Raw genomic sequence first — 21,053 nt, 5'->3', positions numbered from 1 at the left:
TTGTTTCCCTTTTTCTTTGCCACTGTAACCCACTCATCATAACTTTCTGTACTATTAGCTTCACCTGACTCACTGGCAGTTTTAAACAAAACCTCAGTTTCCACCATCTTCCTCCAACCAGAAACAATGTCAGAACTAGGGCTGTGGCGGTCACGAAATTTCGTCAGCCCATGATTGTGAAGCAAATAACTGCTGGTCTCATGGTAATTGACCGTTAATTAAACCTCTTGAAAATAGGGGGCGCCATTTTCACTTTTGGATAAAATGGTGCCCAAATTAAACGGCCTCGTACTCTGTTCTAGATCATATGATATGCATATTATTATTACTATTGGATAGAAAACACTCTGAAGTTTCTAAAACTGTTTGAATTATATCTGTGAGTAAAACAGAACTCATTTGGCAGGCAAACTTCCAAACAGGAAGTGAAAATTCTGAAATGGGTCTCTGTGAAAGGCATCGCCTATTCAATTGCCTTCTATATATGGATCTGTATGCACTTCATACGCCTTCCACTAGATGTCAACAGGCAGTAGAACGTGGAATGAAGTGTCTAGCCTTATGTGGGACCGAATGAGAGCCTTTGGAGTGACAGGTCAGCCATATTGGCAGTATTTGGCCACGCACTTGGGTATGTCATATCTTTGTCTGCAAATCGTTAGATAGACACGAAGAAATGCTCCGTCTGGGACGTTATTGGATGTATATGAGAAAAACACCCTGAAGATTGATTCTCAACTGAGTTTGACCAGTTTATTCGACTTTTATTATCACATTTAGAAGTTTTCGTTCAATGAGTCAAATCTTCAAGGACACGTGAGCTACACATGCTAGCCAAAGTTGCTAATTCGACAGAAGAAATGGACATTCTAAAACAAAACAACGATTTATTGTGGAACTAGGATTCCTGGCACTGCATTCTGATGAAAGATCATCAAAGGTAAGGGAATATTTATGATGTTATTTCGTATTTTTGTTGACTCTGTTGACTCCAACATGGCAGAGAATGGCTGAGCGCTGTCTCAGATTATTGCATGCTGTGCTTTTTACTAAAGTGCTTTTTTTAAATCTAACACAGCGGTTGCATTAAGAACCAGTGTATCTTTAATTATATGTACAACATGTATTTTTCATCAAAGTTTATGATGGGTTTTTCTGTTAGATTACGTGGCTCTCTAAAATTTCTCCGTAACTTTGGAGCCATTTCTGACCATGGCGCCAATGTAAAACCACGATTTGTAGTTATAAATATGCACATTTTCGAACAAAACATAAATGTATTGTATAACATGATGTCATAAGACTGTCATCTGATGAAGTTGTTCAAAGGTTAGTGATTAATTTTATCTCTATTTGTGGGTTTTGTGAAAGCTATCTTTGCGGTGAAAAAATTGCGTTGTGTTTTGGGATATGGTGGTGAGCTAACATAAATATATYTTGTGTTTTCCCTGTAAAACTTTTAAAAATCGGACATGTTGGCTGGATTCACAAGATGTTTATCTTTCATTTGCTGTATTGGACTTGTGATTTCATGTATTTATATTATATGATATTCCCTGTTGCGCTAGGCTAGGCTATTCTAGTCAGCGTTTCTGAGGAGAATGATCCCGGATCCGGGATGGGTATTGAGTAGAAGTTTTAACATCTTCTGGCTTCCACACATAGCCTACAAGCCACTGATGCAGATCTTTCGAACATCTACATTTTAAAAAGTCTAATAAATCCATGTAATATAGCATACACCTTAACAAAAAAATCCATGATTTATTTTAGACAGGTCTAAAGAAACATGATATGAAGAAGATGTAGTCTATTTCAGAAGAACAGAATAGCATACTCTGAGTTGTCCTTAGTTATGTTCTGATCTGGCTATGCCATATGGCTGTGGGCTACACTAGTTAATTTAGCAGGCAAGAGTTGCTTAGAATTCCGTGGCATTATTTTTTTTGTATTTTATAGTATGAAGAATACAGTTGAATAAAATAGAAAGGATATTTTCCCCAAACGATTTGATGGAGTGCCCACATGCGGCTATTCTGTGTTGAGCGGTTAACAAAGCTACAGGTACTCCTGTAAACTTAATTTAGAGTTATGTAACTTAAGTTGTGATACAAACGTTGGGCTATATGTGATTTGTTCTACATATGATTTGTTCTACATTCTAAGACTCCAATGATGATTTGAAAAAAGTTGCATGAAAGGCATGAGCTCTGCTTTGTTTATGGCGCAGGCTGTACACTCATCAGTCTCTCATTCACAATTTGACAAGCACTTGATAATGGCTCAAATTGTCTGGCGAGATCCCCTTTGTGTGGCCGTAATGCACCCTAAATAAATCCATGCCTTTTGCGGTTAGCGGCTGTTGTGCCCTTGGGCTGAATATAATAATTTCTATTCCCTTCTCCCTGCTTGCTCTGAAGCACCTCTCACTCACATGGCTCTCTGTCACATGATCTGGTCTTTCTGACTACAAGTGAAAACTGACACATCCGGGACGCAACTTCGCACACCTCCTTATCCAATTCCAAAGCGCATATTGAAGATATTGGAATTACTTTCCACATTTACTTTTCGTCAGCAAGATGAGTGGGCCTAATGAACAGAAAAAGCACACGCCTATGTCAATCTACTATCCCCCATAGTACAAAAGTTGACCTATTCTGTGCGAGAAATAAACATTCCAAACATAGTCTGGGACGATCCCAAATGAATATAACCACTAGCATTAAAAAAAAATTGTCCACGCAATGAGGCTAATGCAACAGATCAGAACATTTAGCTTGAAATGTTTATAAACTATTTGGCTATGTCTTCACATTATAAGCGCAGCAATGCGCACACGGCAGTAGGTTATAAGCACGAATGTTCCATTAGCAGGAAAACACCATTATGAAAAGGGACCACAAATGCCATGATGCATGTAATCCATGCTTTAAAACAAAAACAAAGTAACCAGGGGATTAGTAACCAAGCATTTTTTAAACTGTTTGTTTGAGATGATGGTAATAATATTAATAATAATAATAATAATATACAAGTTTGAGTTTTTTTTCTCTCCAATTTTTACAAATACGACTATAGGATGAGTCAACAACATGGTTTGGGAATGAGCGAACAGAATATGAACTTTTAAAAGATACATTTTCACTGGACAGTTACCTTATAACTGCTAAATGATCTTTAGCCTCATGGCCGCATGAGATGAGCTATAAAACTGCAAATGTTTCTCTTTGGATTTGTTTTTGGAAGTGCAGGAAGTTATCCCCCCCCCACAAAAAAAAGAGGAATCCTAAAAGTAACCCTTGCTAGAACTTGTGGGGCCTTGAGAAACTGCAGTATACCAGTACAACAGACACTAACACTGAGTTCATTTGAGGTTAACAGACACTAAAATCCCAAACATTGCCATCCTGTAGGCTGTAAGAAAAACAACAACAGTCTACACACCAATCTCTACCCAGCTCAAAGCTATACAGCAAAGCTATACAGCATGTATATATTTTTCTAATGAAACTGGAAATAGTTCAGAGGAAAAGGTGAGTCACTTGACTCCAGAGGCTCCTCAGAGGAGGAAGGGGAGGACCATCCTCCTTAGTTAAATTTCATAGAAATTAAAATAGTGAAACATTAAAAAAGTTATCCTTTTTAGATTAAACCATATTAAATATATTCATATGCCACCAAATAATTGATTAAATAACACTTTTTTGCAGTAACTTCAACAGCACTGTCTAGGGTAGCACCATGTTGCAGCCGGAGGACAGCTAGCGTCCGTCCTCCTCTGGCTACATTTACTTCAATACAAAACCTAGGAGGCTCGTAGGGCTCACCCACTTCCGTAGACATACATGGTAATTTTTTTTTTTATTTTACTGTTATTTTACCAGGTAAGTTGACTGAGAACACGTTCTCATTTGCAGCAACGACCTGGGGAATAGTTACAGGGGAGAGGAGGGGGATGAATGAGCCAATTATAAACTGGGGATTATTAGGTGACCATGATGGTTTGAGGGCCAGATTGGGAATTTAGCCAGGACACCGGGGTTAACACCCCTACTCTTACGATAAGTGCCATGGGATCTTTAATGACCTCAGAGAGTCAGGACACCCGTTTAACGTCCCATCCGAAAGACGGCACCCTACACAGGGCAGTGTCACTGCCCTGGGGCATTGGGATATTTTTTTTAGACCAGAGGAAAGAGTGCCTCCTACTGGCCCTCCAACACCACTTCCAGCAGCATCTGGTCTCCCATCCAGGGACTGACCAGGACCGACCCTGCTTAGCTTCAGAAGCAAGCCAACAGTGGTATGCAGGGTGGTATGCTGCTGGCTTTATAACCACCTCCAGAGGACGTCCTCCAACCAATCAAAGCTTTTGCAGTATGAACTGACATGTTGTCCATCCAATCATAGAATTAGGATCAGAGAACAAACCTATTGATTTGTATTGGGATTGTGCCACAGAGCATTATGGGGGTTCTATGTGTTGAGAAGCTTGGTGACACTGTTGGATAGAGATTAAGAGGGAAAAGTGATAGTTGAGCATTTTTAGGATATTATTAGATTCAAATTAGTTTTTTCAAATTACAGGAGGCTGAGGCCGCCTGTATTGCTGGCCTTGACTGCGTTTTTGGGCATGCAAGAATGTGCTTTTAGAGGACACGACAAAATGAAAAGTTCAGCCGACAAGAGCAACTACAAGGAGCTTACAGAGGTAATTGCACGTTACGATGCTTTAATAGCTGAACATATCGAACTTTGGACTGTCTTTTCTGGGATATTGAAAACAATTCCAAATGATTTGATAGCTTCCATCGCATCATCCATTAAAAGATTAAAGAGAGAGTTTGACTGCAGCGCATTTTTTCGCGTGCGCTCCTGTAGGCTTTTCCTCTTTCCTCCGGTATTTATTTAGCAAAGATGATAACACATAATCACTCTGGACAGACACAAGCAAAAACTCATGATATAAATGTGGCAGCAGCCTAGGCTACACCTAAACATTAGAAATCTGACATGCTGTATGGGATGAAAACAAGACTATTTTTTCAGTCTGATCAACTGTAGGCTACTAATAAGAGCAGCTGCATACAGCCTGGTCCATCTGATCAGGGTAAACTAATTGGTAACGTTGTGTAAACTCAGCAAAAAAATAAACGTTCTCTCACTGTTAACTGCGTTTATTTTCAGAAAACTTAACATGTGTAAATATTTGTATGAACATAACAAGATTCAACAACTGAGACATAAAATGAACAAGTTCCACAGACATGTGACTAACAGAAGTTGAATAATGTGTCCCTGAACAAAGGAGGGGTCAAAATCAAAAGTAACAAGTCAGTATCTGGTGTGGCCACCAGCTGCATTAAGTACTGCAGTGCATCTCCTCCTCATGGACTGCACCAGATTTGCCAGTTCTTGCTGTGAGATGTTACCCCACTCTTCCACCAAGGCACCTTCAAGTTCCCGGACATTTCTGGGGGGAATGGCCCTAGCCCTCACCCTCTGATCCAACAGGTCCCAGATGTGCTCAATGGGATTGAGATCCGGGCTCTTCTCTGGCCATGGCAGAACACTGACATTCCTGTCTTGCAGGAAATCACGCACAGAACGAGCAGTATGGCTGTTGGAAGGAAGGGTACCACATGAGGGAGGAGGATGTCTTCGCTGTAATGCACAGCATTGAGATTGACTGCAATGACAACAAGCTCAGTCCGATGATGCTGTGACACACCGCCCCAGACCGTAACGGACCCTCCACCTCCAAATCGATCCTGCTCCAGAGTACAAGCCTCGGTGTAGCGCTCATTCCTTCGACAATAAACGCAAATCCGACCATCTCCCCTGGTGAGACAAAACCGTGACTCGTCATTGAAGAGCACTTTTTGCCAGTCTTGTCTGGTCCAGCGACGGTGGGTTTGTGCCCATAGGCGACATTGTTGCCGGTGATGTCTGGTGAGGACCTGCCTTACAAGCCCTCAGTCCAGCCTCTCTCAGGCTATTGCAGACAGTCTGAGCACTGATGGAGGGATTGTGTATTCCTGGTGTAACTTGGGCAGTTGTTGTTGCCATCCTGTACCTGTCCCGTAGGTGTGAGGGTCGGATGTACCGACCCTTTGCAGGTGTTGTTACACATGGTCTGCAACCGTGAGGACGATCAGCTGTCTGTCCTGTCTCCCTGTAGCGCTGTCTTAGGCGTCTCACAGTACGGACATTGCAATTTATTGCCCTGGCCACATCTGCAGTCCTCATGCCTCCTTGCAGCATGCCTAAGGCACGTTCATGCAGATGAGCAGGGACCCTGGGCATCTTTCTTTTGGTGTTTTTCAGAGTCAGTAGAACGGCCTCTTTAGTGTCCTAAATTTTCATAACTGTGACCTTAATTGCCTACTGTCTGTAAGCTGTTAGTGTCTTAACGACCGTTCCACATGTGCATGTTCATTAATTGTTTATGGTTCATTGAACAAGCATGGGACACAATGTTTAAACCCTTTACAATGAAGATCTGTGAAGTTACTTGGATTTTTATGAATTATCTTTGAAAGACAGGGTCCTGAAAAAGTAACTTTTCTTTTTTGCTGAGTTTATTGAGAGGGAATGTGATCAAATTTAGTTTATATTCATAATTGGGTTGGCTAGACTGCCTATACATTTTTAATCCATAATGATTAACTGGAACTAATGAATCAACATAATAGTGACGACAGATGTGAGTAAAAGTTTTGTAAGGCCTACAGTTGCATAGGCCCGCATGATCAAATCAAATCAAACCTTTTGTCACATGTCCCGAATACAACAAGTGTAGAACTTACCAAGAAATGCTTACTTACAAGCCCTTAACCAACAGTGCAGTTCAAGAAGAGTTAAGAAAATATTTACCAAATATACTAAAGTGTAAAATAATAAAAAGTAACACAGTAACATAACAACGAGGCTATATACAGGGGGTACCGGTACCGAGTCAGTGTGCGGGGGTACAGATTAGAGGTAATTTGTACATGTAGGTAGGGGTGAAGTGACTATGCATAGATAAAAAAGAGCGAGTAGCGGCTGTGTACAAAACAAATCGAAGGGGGGGACAATGTAATTGTCCGGTGGCCATTTGATTAATTGTTCAGCAGTCTTATGGCTTGGGGTACAAGCTGTTAAGGAGCTTTTTGGTCCTAGACTTGGCGCTCCGGTACCGCTTGCTGTGCGGTAGCAGAGAAAACAGTCTATGACTTGGGTGACTGGAGTCTCTGACAATTTTAGGGCTTTCCTCTGACACTGCCTAGTATATAGGTCCTGGATTGCAGGAAGCTTGGCCCCAGTGATGTACTGGGCCGTACGCACTACCCTCTATAGCGTCTTACGGTCAGATGCCGAGCAGTTGCCATACCAGGCGGTGATGCAACCGGTCAGGATGCTCTCGATGGTGTAGCTGTAGCACTTTTTGAGGATCTGGGGACCCATGACAAATCTTTTCAGTCTCTGAGGGGGAAAAGGTTTTGTCATGCCCTCTTCACGACTGTCTTGGTGTGTTCGAACCATGATAGATTGTTGGTGATATGGACACCAAGGAACTTGAAACTCTTGACCCGCTCCACTACAACCCCGTTGATGTTAATGGGGGCCTGCTCGGCCTTCCTTTTCCTGTAGTCCACGATCAGCTCCTTTGTCTTGCTCACATTGAGTGAGAGGTTGTTGTCCTGGCACAACACTGCCTGTTCTCTGACCTCCTCCCTATAGGCTGTCTCATCGTTGTCGGTGATTAGGGCTACCACTGTTGTGTCATCAGAAAATGTAATGATGGTGTTGGAGTCGTGTTTGGCCACACAGTCGTGGGTGAACAGGGAGTACAGGAGGGAACAAAGCACACAACCCTGAGGGTCCCCCGTGTTGAGGATCAGCGTGGCATATGTGTTGTTGCCTACCCTTACCACCTGGGGGCGGCCCGTCCAGAAGTCCATGATCCAGTTGCAGAGGGAGGTGTTTAGTCCCAGGGTTCTTTGCTTAGTGATGAGCTTCGTGGGCATTATGGTGTTGAACGCTGAGCTGTAGTCAATGAACAGCATTCTCACATAGGTGTTCCTTTTGTCCAGATGGGAAAGGGCAGTGTGGAGTGCGATTGCGTCATCTGTGGATCTGTTGGGGCGGTATGCGAATTGGAATGGGTCTAGTGTATCCGGGAGGATGCTGTTGATGTGAGCCACGACCAGCCTTTCAAAGCACTTCATGGCTACCAACATGAGTCCTATGGGGCGGTAATCATTTAGGCAGGTTACCTTTGCTTTCTTCGGCACAGGGACTATGGTGGTCTGCTTGAAACATGTAGGTATTACAGACTCCGTCAGGGAGAGGTTGAAAATGTCAGTGAAGACACTTGCCAGTTGGTCCGCGCACACTTTGAGTACATGTCCTGGTAATCCATCTGGCCCGTGGCTTTGTGAATGTTCGGCTACCGAGAGCGTTATCACACAGTCATCCAGAACAGTTGGTGCTCCCGTGCATGCTTCAGTGTTGCTTGCCCCAAGGCGAGCATAAAAGGCATTTAATCCCGGAACATATTCCAGTCTGTGCTAGCAAAACAGTCCTGTTGCGTAGCATCTGCGTCATCTGACCACTTCCATATTGAGCGAGTCACTGGTACTTCCTGCTTTAGTTTTTGCTTGTAAGCAGGAATCAGCAGGATTTAATTATGGTAGAGCTTTGTATGCATCTCTGTGTGTGGAGTAATGGTGGTCTAGAATTTGTTTATTTTATTTTCCAATGATTGCAGGTTAGCAAGTAGAATTGATGGCAGTGTGAGTTTACTCGCTCGCCTACGGATTCTCAAAAGGCAGCCTCATCTGCGTCCTCTTTTCCTCCGTCTTTTCTTCACGCAAATGATGGGGATCTGGGCCTGTTCCCGGGAGAGCAGTATATCTTTCTCATCGGACTCGTTAAAGGAAAAAGCTTATTCCAGTTCGTGGTGAGTAATCCCAGTTCTGATGCCCAGAAGTTATTTTCGGTCATAAGAGACGGTAGCAGCAACATTATGCACAAAATAAGTTAAAAAATATGTTACAAAACAATGCAAAAAATGAACAAAATAGCACAATTGGTTACGGGCATGTAAAACGTCAGCCATCCTCTTCGGCGCCATCTTAACTATGTAAACATGCATAAAGCAAGCTCGTTATATTGTCTATCAGTTGTTGTCTATGTGTCTGGGTAGAGGAAATCCACCTCCTAATCTAGTCTAAATATAATTTATAATTTAAACTCGGGGCCAGGAGTTTTTTTGGAGTTTTTAAAAATCGTGTGACCTGATTTAGGAAAAACTGCTCCCATCATAGCTCATATAAAACCTTTTTTCAACTGATTAATCACCGTCATACCTTATAGGGTCCAGAGTTTTCCTAGATAGGTTAACATATAAGGAAAAACTCCAGGCCCCAGGGGGTAGACTGGCACCAGTCTGCTTGCAGTATGTGGATGATCACGGATTTATTCAGGAACGTTTCTTGGGATACTTTGATGGGTCAAGTGGGCGAGATGCGCAGTCTGTGTTTGACTTTATGCATTTTGAGATGTCTGAGTTTAAGTTCATAGAGAGACTCGTTGTCCAAACCTACGATGGGGCAGCTGTAATGGAATGGAACTGCTATTTGTATTGACAGCTAAGTCCCCTCCTGCTTCCTGATTTAAGAGGTGATGACTACTCCACTCCACTACCTTTGTCAACTTTCTCCTGACATGAACTGAAGCAACGTCTCATGTGCCCTCTCATCCACTGGCACATTGAATGTTTCCCCTCCAAGCACTGTGAGTACCCATATACATTTTCTCTTTCCTGTATGTAGAGTCAAATCACATACACAATCACATTAATACACATCAATGATTTTACTCCTTGCTTGGACTAACTCATTCTTATCTCTTTTGTCTAACTGTGTAGTGTGTTATTGTTTTTTGTCTTCCCCAGTCAAATCATGCCTCATACTCTCATTCAATCACTGCTGTGATCCCTTTCCCACACGGTGTAAGTAGCCCTCTAATTCCCATTCCCCATAATATTGTACTATAAATGTCTTTATTAAATGCTTTAGGTAAAAAATAATTAGTCTTTGATGATTTTTGAAACGCACTTTGTTGTCTCCGTGCGTTACGCGCCTACCCCAGGGGTCTCATATCCTCCTAAATTTTCAAGTCACCAGCCTCCACTGCTTGACTCTGTATGTGTCCTTTGACTCCACTCTTGCAGTAAATTCATTGCGTCTCTGGGGGGATAAAAAGCGAGTACGAAAAGAATAAGCTTCCTCGCACACAATTTTACAGCGACAAACTAGCTGCAGAGAATTGTTGCCCGTGGTCCCTTGGTGCTTTGAAACACTAGCCGATTCAAAGAGGTGAGAAATCCGACTGTCTGTCTATGCAGGACTGTCTCATTACAATATGTCAAAATAGTGACGTTTAACCATTGTAGTTATATGTCACCTGTGCTGACATATTAGTTATATTTCACATATGGTGACATATTACTTATAGGTCACTATAATGACGTATCAGAGGTATGGGGATGTGAAGAAAGGAAGTGCATCACGGGGCTAATGTCAGAAACCTTATACTATAAAAGCGATAGCATGTCTGTATTTGGAAGCTGTAGCTCTGATCTTAGACCTGTTTTAACACATAAGCCAGTGAATGTCTGCCAAGCAAAAACTGATTCAAGGCCACTGATTCAAGGCCAGCACCAGTAATCACACCAGGACATTTGGGGCCTCTTCTCAGTTCGAGAGATTACTTAATGAGACCGAGAAAATACCCTTGGCTAGACATTTGCACTCGGGCACCAAGCAGGGCAGTGTACAGAGAATTGTTATGTTGCGCCCAACACTCCTACAGTAAAAATCCTAATAGCAGAGCAATGTTTTTGAAACAGCTGAAATGTATAGGCATTTTCCTTATATTACAGACTTTTTATTGAGTGTTTACCCGAAATTGCAATACAAGCTGGGTACGCTGAAATTGACGCTATAGCTTTAAGCTAATCTCAGAACACCGTCATTTATTTCAATGCAATAGCGAGCAGGAAGGCAAGCAGCAACTCCTCAGTGAATTAACAACTTTTTCAGTCGCAATTTGCTTTTTTCATGTAATGATTTGCATGATATTGATGAAATTAAGCATGGTTTGATCTAAGGTAGGCCGAAAAGCAACCTAATGATCGTTCAGCTAACCTTAGCATTCAGCTAACTTAACTATTAAGTTTGTGAGGAGGATGCAAACATATTGTTTAGCTTGCTACCTAGCTCTGTATAATATGAATGAAACTGTATGATAACGTTTCTGTAATTTTACATTTTTGTTATACTTGATGAAGAAAATGTTGTTAGCTAACGCTAACTAGCTGGCTAGCAGCCGTGCCACTTTGGCTGTGTTATTATCTTGTAGCTAAATTAATGAGTGTATGAATGATTAAATAAACCCTTTAAATGTCTGCACATGCTTATGAATTGTTGCATTATTTAAGAGTGTAAGATGGTTTTGTTGCATTAATCCAGAGTGTGTGGTGCATGAAAAGTTGCTTGCATACAGTAGTTAATTGAATATAGTTTGAATATAGTACTGTGATATTTACGGTACATTTTCACTGCAAAGCAAGACTGTCCCCAGAGCCCTCAATGGGCACGGGACATTCCATTGCTAATGTAAATTGAAAAGTTGATGTACATATTATGTAAATATAATTTATCCCGATGCATGTCTTCCAACTTTCCTCAATCTGAATAAGCTCATCCTTTGAACTTTGATAGAGGAAATGAGAATCTGATTACGTTATCAATTATTACCTATATACTGGAACATTATGCTCGTTGTTATGATTTGGATGATGAAGGAAATATATATTTATTTTATTTTAGGTTTACAGCATATAGCATGAATTAATCTAGACTCTAGAGTCTGATAGTCCTACTCTCAAGTCCTCTTGAAGTAAAGGAGACAAGGAAAGGATATTGACTATTTGGACATTTGTTTTTCTTAGGGCAAGGAGATGAGGAAAGGAAACTACAGTGAGAACTATTGGGATGTTGCCACCGTCTGGCTCTGAAGACCTCTGACGGAGCTGCCCTTTCCGTAAACAGGCCCTGACAGACTAGCACCCTAAAAAGCCTCACTTCAACATCTATTATTCATCCTGTGCTGGGCTGGATGTGGGGCCTTGTCAAGATCAGAACTGAAGCATGGTGGGGGAGAGGATGGGGTGGGGGAGAGAGAGAGAAAGAGGAGAGGTAGAGTAAAGGAGGCAGGCTATTTGAGAGAGTGACTCCATTATTGACTAACATGCAATAATCTTGAAACACACACTGAACTGAGTCTATTGCTATGGCCACTGCGGGAAGAAATAGTTGAATAATTCCAAGTCTGTGTCAATCAAAATTGCCTCTCGGTCTCCCCTGCACTATCGGAAAATGCAATCTAGGTGGCATTTTCTCCACTTTCAAGTCGTCACTCAAGGACATTTGCTGTTGAAAGGGGCCATCGCACTGGGCACATACTGGTTGAATCAACGTCGTTTCCACGTAATTTCAATGGAATGACGTTGAACCAACTTGGAATAGACATTGAATTGACATCTGTGCCCAGTGGGATAACACTGCAGAAAATAAGTTATGGTCGGGATAGGCAAAAGTAACCACTTGAGAGAGAGAGAGATAGATAAGAGGATAGAGGGCGATGGAAAAGAGTCAGAGAGAGAGCAGGATAGAAAGAGAGAGAGAGAGAGAAAGAAAGAAAGATGGAGAATAGAAGCAGAGACAGAAAAGGAGAGGAAAAACACCAGTTTTCCGTTATGATTAGCCTCATGCCTGCATTCCACAGACGGGCGACATTTGAACAAACAAAGGCCAACAGTATTGTGGGTAAAAATAGAGCTTGAGGGTGGAGCTGACCCCAAATGGATGTCGCTAACTCAATCCGTGAAGACCGAGAGGGAGGGCACGTCGTTTTGATCTCGTTAGGGTAGATAAATGCCCAACCGAGGCCGCCCGCAACATGTGTGAATGCTCTGTGTAGCAGGCTAGCACATCTCTGTGAAAATACAAACTTGTGACTCTAGAAGTAGGAGTGTTGTGACTGTAAAGTTGCACAGATACTGTGCCTATAGCTTGGGGCTGCGTTAAAGATATCTGAACTGAAGAGGTTTCAAAAACAAGAAAGTTGGTGGATGACTAGGATCAGTTTGTGCCTTGTTACTTAATTCTTATCAATGATGACTTCTACCTCCTTGACATCTCTTTGATTGGCTAACCAACTGTCATATACAACGTTGCTTTCAGTGGAATGCAGCATTACGGCACATTACAGATGCTGGCATAATGTAGAACAGACATGCATGCCTCTTTGTCAAGTAAAATAGGAAATAATGTCAGCTTCACAAAAGCATTGCTATCTGCAAAACGAACAACATACCAACCTCTTGAACACAACTCAGGCAAAAGTTGGAAGACCTTGTGGCAGGTGAAGACTGCAGGATGCTTTAAAAATGGGAAGTAATGATGTTTCAGTCCCATCACATTCAGTTTCCCCCGAGGATGCGGTTCTTTGTCAGGACAGCCCTGGAGCGGGATACCATTTTTTGTTATAGTGAGCAAAAATGCTTGTAACACCACTAGCATCTACTAACTGTGGTAAAATATTAGGATACTATTAAATGCTTGTAAAGTAAAAGAAATATGACTAACCTGGGTTTGAAATTTAAACACCCCTCTTACAATACTCTATACCACCTGAAATGCAAATCAAATAAAACAGTAACGAGGCTATATAAAGGGGGTACCACTATAGAGTCAATATGCAGGTGATAAAGTGACTATGCATAGATAATAAAGAGAGTAGCTGCAGCATAAAAATAATAAATCAAATAGTCCGGGTAGCCATTTGCTTTGCTGTTCAGGGGTCTTATGGCTTGGGGGTAGAAGCTGTTAAGAAGCCTTTTGGATCTAGACTTGGCGCTCCGGTATCGCTTGCCGTGAAGTAGCAGAGAGAACAGTCTATGACTGGCTTGACTCTTTGGCAATTTTTAGCTGACACTGCCTGGTATAGAGGTCCTGGATGGCAAGAAGCTTGACCCCAGTGATGTACTGGGCCGTATGCACTACCCTCTGTAGTGCCTTGCAGTCGGAGGTCGAGCAGTTGCCATACCAGGCGGTGATGCAACCAGTCAGGATGCTCTCGATGGTGCAGCTGTAGAATTTTGAGAATCTGAGTACCCATGCCAAATCTTTTCAGTCTCCTGAGGGGAGATAGGCATTGTCGTCCCCTCTTCACGATTGTCTTGGTGTGTTTGGACGATGACAGTTCGTTGGTGATGTGGACACCAAGGAACTTGAAGCTCACAACCGGCTCCACTACAGCCACGTCGATGAGAATAGGGGCGTGCTCGGCCCTCCTTTTCCTGTAGTCTACGATCGTCTCCTTTGTCTTGATCATGTGGAAGGAGAGGTTGACCTCCTCCTTATAGGCTGTCTCATCGTTGTTGGTGATCAGGCCTACCACTGTTGTGTCATCGGCAAACTTAATGATGGTGTTGGAGTCGTGCTTGGCCATGCAGTCATGGGTGAACAGTGAGTACAGGAGGGGACTAAGCATGCACCCCTGAGGGGCCCCCATGTTGTGGATCAGCGTGGCAGATGTGTTGTTACCTACCCTTACCACCTGGGGGTGCCCTGTCAGGAAGTCCAGGATCCAGTTGCAGAGGGAGGTGTTTAGTCCCAGGGTTCTTAGCTTAGTGATGAGCTTTGAGGGCATTATGGTGTTGAACGCTGAGCTGTAGTCATTGAATAGCATTCTCACATAGGTGTTCCTTTTGTCCAGGAGGGAAAGGGCAGTGTGGAATGCAATAGAGATTCCATCATCTGTAGATCTGTTGGGGTGGTATGCAAATTGGAGTGGGTCTAGGTTTTCTGGGATAATTGTGTTGATGTGAGCCATGACCAGCCTTTCAAAGCACTTCATGGCTACAGATGTGTTTGCTACAGGTCGGTAGTGTCATGACTGTGAGGATACAAACGGGTCAGATCAGGTTTGCAATTAATTCATTTCAACCAGAACCCCTCTCACCCGCAGAGGGGGGGGGGGGATTGGTATGGGGGGTTGACACCTGACACCCTGTTGTAAATTAAAGGAGAGTAGATCCAGTGTCTCTCTCTCCAAATTCACAAAGGAATATGCTTTGTCTCCAGAGAATTTTCCTGCTGAAACTTTAACACGTTCAAAAGCGAGTACTGGAACAATATTCCTAACAGAGAACGTGGGGAATGGTCAGAGGCGAACTATAGAAAACTAATGTCATGTGGGTTGTTATTTTGTGATATCATTAAACATGTTATAAAGGAAATACTGTAACTTGAAAAGTATACACACTATATGTGTGAAGTGTCCATCCTATACGTTGTGTATGAAATATGAAAAATGCTGTAAGTTTTTTTTGTTAAGAGAGGGATGAGATCTTAGAAACTATAAGAGGAAATTGTTTCGATTACTTTGTACAAGTGAGTAGTCACCGCCCCCTTGAATGAGATCAGAGAGCGCGTCAGCCTCACGAACCGCCCCTTTTGAACTGTATAAAACGAGGAGTTAAGAATGAACAAATCAGACCAGAGAGGCGTTGAGCTGCAGCTCACGCCCGAAGTGGTTCGAACTCTGATATCTCAACACGAGATAGAGACGACAGTCACTTCCCGGACATTCACCGGTACAGCTGATTAGCGTCCTAAGTAAAGTATCTAGAAAAGTGAACTTAAGTGGGACTATTCTACTACTCTTCTCAAATCACCGTAGTACACTACTCTTATCCCCCAATGGGAACCATCGACACGGCTGGCTAGCCTACCTTCCGAGAGGCAGCTTCAGGAGCGAATGGAAAGTAGAATAAACTCTGTAGTTCTGTTCAGGACTACACGATGGGTCGCCTGATGCCGGACAACTGCAGAGGAGAGCAACAGTAGAAGAGACGGGTGGGGACCCCTTTTGGACAATCAGAGCCTTACAAGCATGCCGTGGAAATGCCCAACACCCTTTCCAAGAAGGCCTGGTTCCGACAGCGATACACGGCGAACCAGGGCATTTACACGTAAATTACTCCAAGCGGGCGGCGGTTCGCATGCAAAGTATATGATTACTGTGAGAGTAGTTTCTAAAATGTACCAACGATAAGTGTCTCTCTCTCTCCCTCTCTATTGTGTCAGTCCGCTAGGGACAATTTTTGTAGTACTGAATCATAAGTAAGGCTGGGTTTTTTTCAGGTGCAAGGTTAAGACTGTTCAGAATGATGATATGATATGGGGTTATGATTAATACGTTGACTGTTTTGTGGATGTGACAGGTAAAGACCTTTTAGAGATGGTAACTCTTTAAACAACCGCTCTCGTGTTGCCCAAAATCCTATTGAGTTAAGTGTTACATGATTAATTTAAATCGGGTAACAATTAAACATAGTTAGTTGATTAGATACATAACAGTCATCAGATGAATGAAAGTAAAGTCACAACAGTAGTCATTTAGGCAGGTTACCTTGGTGTTCTTGGGCACAGGGACTAAATGATAGCCTATCCACCGTTTTGGAAGATTCATTTGTGATGAAGTGAGGAGAAGCGAGTGTGATTTCCCCTGTGGTGGAGCTACAGGCTGGAAAGGGGGTTGTCTGGGCTTGATTACCCCAGCCAGGGGGAGCTGTGTGTGGGGAAATTAAGTGTAGAAACCCTGCTTACCTGGTGCTTATCCATGGAGCTCCGTAGCTCATGACTGTGGGAATGCGTTAAAGGGGAAGTCATTTTTTTGTTGAAAAACCTTCTGTGCCCTTTATAACACTTGCCTGGTCGTTTGTCAGTACCCCAGACAGTTTTTAGGTCCATTGCTTGAGTATTTAGATAATAGGTAATAAGCTGATTCTACCCCCCGCCTTCCCCATACAACATCAAAGTCCATCAAAAATATCACCCAAACACACTGCTCTGGCCTCCCATGACCGCAATAGTCCTTGTAATGACTTTCTCTGCCCAATTTTTCAGTTAACCTATTTTAGTCGGCACATTTTTACCAATGTATTTTGTTATTTTCATATTAAAACCCAGGAAGTAGATTAACGGGTGCTGCGAGTCAGGACCTAGGTCGGGACTTCCGAGCTGGGTGTTGTCGAAGGATTTAAACAATAATTTTCTGTTCTCACTCCCACACAGTATTTGCTGCCCTCGTCAAATTGAATTAGAATAAAGAATGTCAGATCGAGGACGAAGAGGAAATTGGAGACCTGCCTTATTGTCAGAATGGTACTCTTGTGCCATATTGGTTTGAGCCGGATTATACTGAGGCTGAGTAGTTCCATTTGCAGGCTGGCTGAGAGAAATGAGCAAGCAGATGTCAAGGAAACACATCCACTTCCCAGACTGGTGGTGCAGTTGCGGGTGATGCCTACCTACCTCTACCAACAGACAGTGAATGTCTCGGCTGTCGGAATGGAACCAGTTTATTCTGATAATGGAGGAGGTAGAATATCAGACTGAAGATGGCGTGTGTGTGTGTAAATAAACACTGAGTTCTTGTCTCATCAATCCTGATGTGTTGGAGACTTTCTTCAGAATGCCCAGGATTGACTGGAAATGAAGTGCATCACCAGACGGTCCCCAATCGGAAGCTCTCTGAAGCGTAAATGTTTTGGCTAACATTACTCACAGGATATTTATATTACTCTCTAAAATGAAAATAAATAGACTACCCTTCCAACTGTATTTTTGAGTATCCCGCCTACACCCCATAACTGGCTACTGTAGTCCCCTTCAAGTTTGTCTGACAATGATGACATAGTGGCTAGGTATAGATATTAACAAACAGTGTAAGAAGTATAAAGTCAATAGTGGTAATAAAGAAGAATATGTTACTCGCATTTGCCAGTCAAGCTTTTATACGAATAATAAGCCTAATTAGCCTGTCATTTCACACACAAGAGGACAGCCTCACACTTGACCAATAACACCTTTTGAACAATGATTTGGCTGTACAGTCTTCAAGTATACAAGACCAAGAGAGACATCAATAATATTGTGGCAGGTAGCCTTTCAGTTACAGTTTTGGGCCAGAAACCGAAAGGTTGCTGGTTCGAATCCCAGAGCCGACAAGGTGGAAAAATCTGTACGTGCCCATCAGCAAGGCACTTAATCCTAACTGCTCCTGTTAGTCGATCTGGAAAAGTGCATCTGCTAAATTACCTAAATGTAAATGTATTGTGCCATCATCAATACGGCTTATAAATGAATATGCTTAATGATCCCCGAGCCTGTTATATCTTTAGGCCTAGGCCTATTTATTGTCTTGATTGTTGTATATAACAAGGTCATGCATTTATTTTCGGTCTCTCTAGACCAGGGGTGTCAAACTCATTTCGCATCGTGGGCCACATACGGCCTAGGGAGATGTCAAGTGGGCCGGACCATTAAAATTATACCATACTCTGCTATAAATAACCAAAATATCATGTCTTTCCTTTGTTTTGGTGTAAAGAAGCACAAGAACATAGTATTATAGTACTATAGTATTCCTCGTCAGGCTAATATTGGCAAAAGCTTGTCGCTTCTCGGGACATACAAGTTCAGCCGCCTTCATCATGCATCGTTTAACAAAGTCACCGTCGGAATACGGCTTCGATGCTAATGCTATTTCGCTAGCAATTAGGTAGCTGGCTTTTACCGCTGCTTCACTGACTTCTCGGCTCTGGATGAAAGTTGACTGCTGTTTCCTCAGACCCGCCAGCAATTCGTTAATCTTATCTCTTCTCAGTTGTCCTTGCAAGCCGTCATATTTTTCGCTGTGATGAGTCTCGTAGTGGCGTCGAATATTATATTCCTTCAATACCGAAACTTGTTGCAAACACACCAAGCACGAAGGTTTTCCGTGCATCTCTGTAAATAAATAGGACGTGGTCCATTTTTCTTTGAAAATTCTACACTCCTTATCTACTTTTCTCCGTTTGGATAACGACATTTTGGCTAATGAGGGTGTAGCGGAGAGGTAGAGACCAAGGTATTAACAACGTCGTAACAAGCAGCAGATGGCGCATTGATACCGTCTGCTGTTTTCAGTCTGTCTCAGTGATGCGGCTTGTCTTCTACTCTGATGGAAAGAGTGCGCCCCTTAGCGGATAATCCATGAATTGCAGCGAATTAAAAATATTAATTCCATGTCTTTTATGCATTTTTTCCACTTTCAAATTATCCTGCGGGCCTGATCGAACCTCCTTGGGGGCCGGTTCCGGCCCGCGGGCCGTATGTTTGACACCCCTGCTCTAGACAATACAGACTGGTCTCTTATCAGATCACTCTGGAGTGGATGCTGAGGGGAGAACATTCAGGTCGAGGCCAACAACGGGTACTACCAGCCTCTGTGGTGGCAGCAATTACATCCAACTACCCTGACCCCAACAGCAGCCACAGTACATTGGATTCCAGGAAGTTGAGGAGGCTGATAGCGTCTTATACAAATAACATTTTCAATAAATAGTTATACTGTGTAGTTAAAACATTTTTTATAAACAATTTAATATTATAAGACAACAATTACACAGTTACTAAGCCATTCACACTGTCACTTAGCATTAGTTAGACCAGGGATTTACAAACATGTTCCTGGGTTTTCACTCCAACAGGTGAGCTTGATTAGGGTTGGGTAGGATTGAAAACCTATAGGACGGCAGCTTTCTAGGTTTGAGAACCGTGGGGTTATGTTTAACAATTGCATACTCTGTGTGTCCTCTCTCCTTCTCAAAACACATTGGATGAGAAAGCCAGAGGACATGCAATGTGTTTTGAGAAGGAGACGAGGAGAGAGGACATGAGGTGTATGCAATTGAGATCTTCCCACAGAATCCTACTCATTACTCCATGTGCTGGCTCACGCGTGGGAGGCAGCCCGGTTCCTTCATGCCTACCCGTGCCCCCGGGCCAGATTAATCTAATCCCCTCATTGAGGGTAGTGCGTACGGCCCAGTACTTCACAAATTTGATTTGATTTGAATAGAACAGGTGTTCCCATTTAAGACAATGATGGCATAATGGGTGGACTGCCGGCCATTGCGAGAGTACCCAAAGGAGCAAAAGCAGGAAGTGTACCCATCAATCTGTGCTGTGATTTGTTGAGTCAACTGAATTGACATTACAAAAAATACATTCCATTTCATGAACCACATCAGTTAGCATCATTTGAATCAACGTTCTACATTACCATGGAAATGATTGCATCACGCATGGCAAGCAGTACATATGTGCCAAGTCTGGAACCAGCAGGACCTTGAACAGCTTCTACCCCCAAGCCATGACTGCTAAATAGTTCATAAAATAGCTACCCAGACCAGCGGCATTGACCCTTTGTGACTCATCACATACGCTACTGCTACTGTTTATTATCTGTCACTTTATTCCTACAGTAGTTATATGTACATACGTTAATTACCTCAATTACCTTGTACCCCTGCACATCATTCGTGCTGGAACACCGTGTATATAGCAAAGTTATCATTACTCACTGTGTATTTATTATTACTTTTATTATTATGTGTTATTACTTATCTATAATTTCTCTATTTTCCCGCTTTCTGCATTGTTGGGAAGGACCTGTAAGTAAGCACTTCACTATTAGTGTCCACTTGCTGTTTACTAAGCATGTGACAAATAACATTTAATTTGATGACAACACCAGGCAGCCATTGCAAGTATACACATGAGTTGACCAGTCAAATTGCCATCATTAGGCTAGTACAAGTTAGTTGCACAGTTAGCTCCTCCTTGGTTGGTTTTTCAACTGGGGCGATGTTGGAAGGTAGGTCTGGTGGGTCAACTTTGAAGTCTGGGTCTTTGTGTATGATCTGTTTATCTTCCCGCCACTTGACAGCCTGCTGGACCAATCTGGTTCTAGACAGTCTGCTGGACCAATGGTGTTCTAAAGTTGAATGTCTTCTGTTCAGACACTCTTCTCTACCCAGTCCTTGGCCTGTTTGGAATACTCCACATGGCTTATCAGATCTCCTGAAAGATGTGTAATGG

The sequence above is a fragment of the Salvelinus sp. IW2-2015 genome, linkage group LG1, assembly GCF_002910315.2.
Source record: "Salvelinus sp. IW2-2015 linkage group LG1, ASM291031v2, whole genome shotgun sequence".
Lineage (NCBI taxonomy): Eukaryota > Metazoa > Chordata > Actinopteri > Salmoniformes > Salmonidae > Salvelinus > Salvelinus sp. IW2-2015.
The sequence above is the reverse complement of the archived record's forward strand: the minus strand, read 5'-3'. Positions refer to the sequence as shown.